The sequence below is a fragment of the Nicotiana tabacum genome, chromosome 16 (assembly GCF_000715075.1).
Source record: "Nicotiana tabacum cultivar K326 chromosome 16, ASM71507v2, whole genome shotgun sequence".
Classification (NCBI taxonomy): Eukaryota; Viridiplantae; Streptophyta; class Magnoliopsida; order Solanales; family Solanaceae; genus Nicotiana; species Nicotiana tabacum.
This window is the reverse complement of record NC_134095.1, coordinates 18,385,074-18,392,093: the sequence shown is the minus strand read 5'-3', so window position 1 is coordinate 18,392,093 and position 7,020 is coordinate 18,385,074.

Here is a 7,020-nt window from a genome sequence, read left to right as displayed (position 1 = left end):
TGCACAAGCAACTAGGGTTCGAGTCGAATATTACTCTCTCGAGGTTTAACCCTTTAATTGGGGCTATCAATCTCTTGAGTACGCCTCAGTTCCTTGTTAGACTAATTTCGAAGACTTAGGCTCTCTTTCTCAAGAAGAGCCATAGTCAACTAGACACAAACTAGTATTTGCAATCACTAATTCAGCAATTAACCATGAAATTGGCCCAAATATCAAACACCCATAGTCAATCTAGCCCTAAAATACAAGACCCATCAATTACCCACCCTAGGGTTGAGCCACAACCCTAGCTTATGGGTCTAGCTACTCATAATTAAAGAAGAAAAGCAAGAAATGATGAAGAACAACTCATATTAATTAATCACTAAGGTAAATAACAAGATTCAATGATGAAAAGTAGATAAAATTGCCCAAAATGGCTAAGAAAGTCGAACCCACAAGCGCAGCTACGTTACAAAACTATCCGATACCCTAAAAATGGAAAAAGAAGCTATTTATACTAAGCCAAAAAATTTGGACAAAAATACCCCTACGGGGTTAGTGCGGACCGCACAAAATGGAGTGCGGCCGCACTACGGCTTTGATCTTGAAAATACAACTCTGTGAACTCGAGCAATGCGGATAGCATAGAATGGACTGCGACCATAGAGGCTTCTAGTGCGATCCGCACAGAATGGACTGCGGACCGCATTGGCTTGGAACTTCACATCTGGCATCTCTCTGATCCTTGGGTCTGCGGACCGCACTAAATCGAGTGCGGACCGCACAAAACTTAGTGCGGCCGTATTGCCTCTTTGCCGGGAAATCAGCCTCTCTAAATCTCCTAGTGCGGACTGCACAGAATGGTGTGCGGCCGCACTGGGCCTGTTTTGCCTGAGCTCGTCTTGTCTTTGGCACTTGTGCAAGTTCCACTCCTTTTGAGCTGATCTTTGACATCTTGTCACTTTGTTGATCAAACCTGCAATCAAGCACAGCTTGTGAGCCTTTTGAGACTATTTTGTACAAATTTCTAATCAAAACATAAGCAATAAGGAGTATAAAAGATATCAAAATCTTTAGTTATCAGCTATTACTGGCCAAAAATGGAAGAAGAGGCGGAAAATTTTGTGGCTAAATGTGACAAGTGCCAAAGATATGGTAACAACATGCATCGACTAGCTGAATTATTACATCCGGTTGTTGCACCGTGGCCTTTTATGAAGTGAGGGATGGATATCGTAGGTCCACTACCATAAGCCAAATGCAAGGTAAGATTTCTGTTAGTACTCACCGACTATTTTACTAAGTGGGTAGAAGCAGGAGCCTTCAAACAGGTACGAGAAAAAGAAGTCAGAGACTTCATCTAGGGAAACATCATATGCCGGTTCGGGGTTCCAAAAGAGATTATGTGTGATAACAGCCCACAATTCATAGGCGCACAAATCACAGAATTCTTCCAAAGTTGGCAAATTAAAAAGATTACCTTGACATCTTATCATCCAGTGGCCAATGGACAAGCTGAATCAACAAATAAAGTTATTATCAACAACTTGAACAAAAGACTAGAATAATCAAAGGGCAAGTGGCCAGAGGTACTTTCTGGAGTCTTGTGGGCTTACTAAACAACAACAAAAACAAGTACGGGAGAGACACCGTTCTCGCTTATAGTTGGTGTCGAAGCCTTAATTCCAGTCGAAATAGGAGAGCCAAGTACGAGATATACTCCAGCTACCGAAGAGTCGAATGAAGAAGAGATGCGGGTAAATGTGGATTTGAAGAAAGGAGGGAAACTGCCTTAATAAGGATGGCATTGCAAAAACAAGTTATTGAGCGATATTACAATCGGAAAGCTCGTCTCAGATACTTGAAGATTGGGGACTACGTACTCAAGAAAGTCTTCCAATCAACAAGAGCAGTTAATGCAGGAAAGTTAAGTCCAAATTGGGAAGGGCTTTACAAGATTCGTGGTATCGCAGGAAAAGGTGCATAGGAGCTTGAAACCATGGATGACATGATTCTACCTTCGAGTTGGAATGTTGTTCATCTGAAGAAGTACTATTTCTAAGGGAAGGAAATACCAACAGTCAGGTATCCCCACTTACGATTTTTATTTTTGAATTGTTAAAGTTATACTAATAATTTTAGATGATAGGCAAAAAGCTAGCCCACACTGAATGATGAATTTAGACCTGAAAGACACGCAGAAGAAACATAATTCCCAGTCTAGGGTTACAACTATTCTAATGAAAATGTAATGGGTTAAGCAGTCTTCATCTAAATTATACCTCCGAGTCCCGTATGTTTTTCATTTTAAGGAAAATGACCGCATGGAAGGAATAATCAAGTGCTCGAGATTTTATACTTCAAAGCTCAAATACTTGGGGACTATATATATATATATATATATATATATGGAAGGCAAAGAAGGTTGAAATAATTAAATTTCAAGTCAAGCCTAAAAGTCTACTCAATAAATATCAAGTTCAGAGCAAAGTCACAAGCCAAAAACGCAAGTCTGATCCAAAAACCTATGAAGAATACACTCGTGGATATAAATTTCAAAATCTTACGAATGTTTAGGTTAAAGGCAGTATTTAGCCATGAATCATAAAGAAAACCTTGGATTTTCGTTTTTACAAATCTATTGTAAAGAAAATAGTTACGGAAGAGTTATAGAAGATATTTAAATACATGTAAGGTATTATTTAGCTTGACATGTTCGAATGAAATAAAACTTTTCTCAAAGTTATTCCAAGAAACATGTGTGTTCCTATTTCTCCTTTCGTATGTTTATACCATTATGAAGCTGAGACGTCTTCTTCATTAAGTGTCGTATATAAAAGGGCCCTCTTTTATAGTTCATGCTTGATTAAAAAATCCATGACATTAACTAAGCATTTTTAAATGCAAAAGTTAAAAGGGTAAAACAAAAACCCACATATATTGAAATTAAAGTGGAAGCAACTCCTTAAACTTATCAAGAAAAAAGGCAAGGACAAATCATTAAAAGAGTATAACAGAAACTCAAGTCAAAGGCATCATAAAAAAGTTGAAGCAAAAACTTTATAATATTTAGTTAAAACTAAGTATGAACTTAGTTCTAACTTAATTGTTATTACAAAAATCTCCGAAAAGACCCAGGGATATGTTGTTACCAAAAACATTACCCCTAAATGGGACCAGGGGTAAAACCACCAAATGTTCCTCCAACAAACAAAAAAAGTTAAACTTCACAAACAAACTTCCACTGTGGAGCAGGTTTTGAAGAAGAATTCAAGGTGACATCATCAGCAGCAGAAGGTTCAACTTGATCAGAAGGAGCTTGGACATCCACTACACCAGGATTAACTTCAACACTTTCGGGAGTATCAGCCATATGTGAAAAAAAACTTTGGCTTTGCTGAGTCTTTTCAATTGTCTCCTTAATCTTTACTAACTCAGCATCCAAGTTAAAACTTTCCTGGCTTACCTCCATAAGCGTATCATGGCGCGTGTTCAAAATGGCCCAACTTACTTCAACATCGGCCTTGTCTTCAAGAGCTTCGTAGTCACTTTCCTAATGATCAATTTCACTCTTGAACTCTTCTCTCTCAGCTAATGCAGCATCGTAAGAAATCTGTAAGGGACCGAGCAAACTCTCCAAAAACTTAACCTTATAGGAAGAAACTCGGAGATCTTCTTGGGTCTGAGTGAGTGTTTGAACAAGCTCCTCAGCATAAACTTCTTTCTCATTCAACAGGGACTTCAGACCTTTGATCTCTTCCGTAGCTTTGGAGAGTTGTTCAGTAAAAGACGACTCGAGAAGGTTCTTATCCTTGTCCGCCTGGTTGGAAGAAGCTTTCTCAACAGCTAGCTCCGCTGCCATGACTCTTAGCTGCTGCTCCAAGGTACATTTGTTCTCTTCTAAAACTTCCATCTCAAGCTAGAGGCTTTTATACTGCTCTTTCTAATTATCTGCCTCAATCTGGTATTCATGCATCAATTGCTCTGTATGGGAAACCCTTTTCATCATCTCCGTGCCGATGAGATTGATCTACATAAAGAGAAAAGGATAAGAATCCTAGTAGAAGGAAAATGGTATAAGATATAAAAAGAAGTCTATACATTCAATGATGATTGTACGATGTCATTCATCCAAGCCAAAGAACTATGACTTTCTAGCTTAGACTTTTCAAGCAGACCAATAAAGGGTTTTAACCATACGTGACCTGACTTCTTCAGAAGATTACCATCGGTAAGAATTTCAATGGTAATTTGCTTCATTACCCTGCTTCCACTTGAAGAACCAATTTCAGTACGAGAAATATTTGCAGTAGGGACAGTAGACGAAGTCATAACGGCTTGAGACGGAGCAGAAATAGCAACAGTAAGAACAGGAAAATGGCGTTCCATTGGGACAGATACAGGGAAGGAGGCAAGAGGTACTTCCTCAAACACCAAATCAAAGCCTTCATTATCAAACCCACGTAAAAAGAGGTGATCAGTAGAGTCACGAGGTGCCATGGGTGTCTCTTCGTCAAAACTCACTAAAGTAGTTTCGACAGGCTCGGTCAGAGGAACATAACGAGGAGGAGTAAATTCATCATCCAAAATGACGCGTCTTCTAGCCTGCAGCTTTCTAACCAAAGAGCTTCCATCCCGCTCTTCTTCATCTTCAGAGTCCTGGTGTCTGCCAGCTTGTCTTTTCGATGAAAAACTCAAGATTATCTCCTGAGCTCTTGCCAAAGAAAGTCTAGAAGCTGCGATTGACTCAACACTTACACCACTAATAGGAAACCCTGATAAAAAGAAGGGTTAAACAAACTCTAATGATAGAATGAGTAAAAATAGAAGAGAAAGAATAAAAATTTTACCGTGAGTCTTAACCTTCCGACCAAACCTAGTTGAGAGGTACTTCCAAGATCTAACTTCCATCAGAGCAATGGTCAACAATTTTTCTACCCAACCACGGAAATTAGGAATCTCTTCAACAGTTCCCATGGTTGCTAAAAAAGAAAAAGTGAAATAGTCACGGGAAGTACAAACTTTTTTAAAAAAAAAAGAGAAGAGAGAAAGTTGTAAAGAAAACTTACGTGCAAAATTCCACTTTTCAGGGAATGTCATATTTTCTTCACCTACTAACCCTATCGTAGGAGTAGCAACAAATCGGGCGTACCAACCACAATCTTTATCGTCCTCAGGACTGACTAAAACTCTCTTCCCATGATGGAACAACTTAGGGGAGTAGAGATGGATTAGATGAATAAAGATGAAAGGCAATTGAGCCAAATTAGCCAAATACCTTAAACATGCAACATCCCTCCATACAATAGGGCTAATTTGTCCTAAACACACATTGAAGAAGCGGCAGAATTCAATAATGATTGGATCAATAGGGGGTCTAAAGTCCAATGTAAAGGGGTACGTATACACAATAGAAAAGCCAGGTTTGAAAGAAGTGATCCTTTGATTTGCATTTGAGATCAGAATTGGGAAATCGAACTTCCAATGACAATCTATACGAACAACAGAGATCAAAACTTCAGTAATCTGTGAAGGGTAAACATCTGCATGATCATGAGAGGACATAGAAGAAACCTGGTTTCTAATCGATTCTCTATCAGTATAAAAAGAAAGTTCAGAAGGGATAATCTCGTCTACTGTAGGTTCATGGACTGGCTCATTGGAATCTCTACTTCTGGCAGAAGACCTATGTGGAAGAGAAACCCTAATTCTAGAAGATAAAGGAGGAGTGGAACTAGGTTAAGAAGAAGAAGAACCTCGAATGGAAATTGACCTTAAACTACGCAACCTATCCCCTTTCGTGCTTCTAGTAGGAGCAAGGAGAAGTTCATCTACGATAAGAACTTTTTGAGGTTCAAGGTTTGAAGAAGACAGAGCTGTACGAAGAAGAAGAGAAGATTGGATAGTCAAAGATGGAAAACTTTTCCATAAAAGAAAAGACAAAGGATATATTTATACTCAGAAGCAACCGTCAAACAAAAAGGTAATGATGGAAACGTCATAATGAAAAATGTCACTTCGTGATTGATGTAGCCGTAAAAAGCCCTAAAAGACGCTGAAGAACTGCAGAACCAATCAAAAGCCACCACGTGTCACATGCATTAAATGAAAGTGACATACGAAACGTTAGTTCTGGAAAAGGTATAATGATATGTGGGAATGGCGGCAAAAATATTCGCTTTAATGAGATCCACTTCCCAAATATTCAATTGCTGAATAAATGGCAAGTGGGGGGGGCTATCTGTATTGGGGAAAATCGAGTTAACATTTGGAATTAATTATGTGGCTGACATGTCAAGACACGTGGATCAATAAAAGAGTGACAGCTGGCAAAGAGTACACAAAGAGACGCGAGCCTGAATAGGTTCAAGAAAATAAGAAGGAATGGTTACTCGGATCTCTTGGTAATTTGAAGAGACATGGGTGGAATGAACCAAGATAGCAAAAAGTACAGATACATATTATCTACATTTAGTGAGCATAAATGATGGGGAACGTTATAGAATCTTCACGAAATAGTTACGATTGCCAATTATAACGTTTTATTAATGCCATTAATTGCTCGTAATGGCTCTATTATGAGAGGAAAGAAACGTATTACTTAGAAAAAGCGATACAAGGAGAGAAATAGCATTTTGTATTGGACACACTGATTATTATTCGAATATACTTATTTACATTGCTTTATTTTGCTTAGTCGGTTACTTCTCAGTTCAATTTTCTTTTTTTCACTACATAATTATTTCCTTATTTGATTATCAGTAACCTGAGTTCTTCCAAAATTAAACTTTGACCGAAATTCTTATTTTCTGGTTAAACAATTTTATTCCTCATAGGCTCACACCATTTTACGTTGTTTAATATATTAGGGAAAACAACTTCAACAAGTATAATGGTATATCTTAACATTGCAATATAGTTTACAATGTTAGGTAAAATATGCAGGAGTACTATCTTTTCGGATGAGTATCAAGATAAAGTGAATGCTCAACTGAACAATAGTGGTGAGAAAGATCGTTACTTTCAACTGAAATCCAT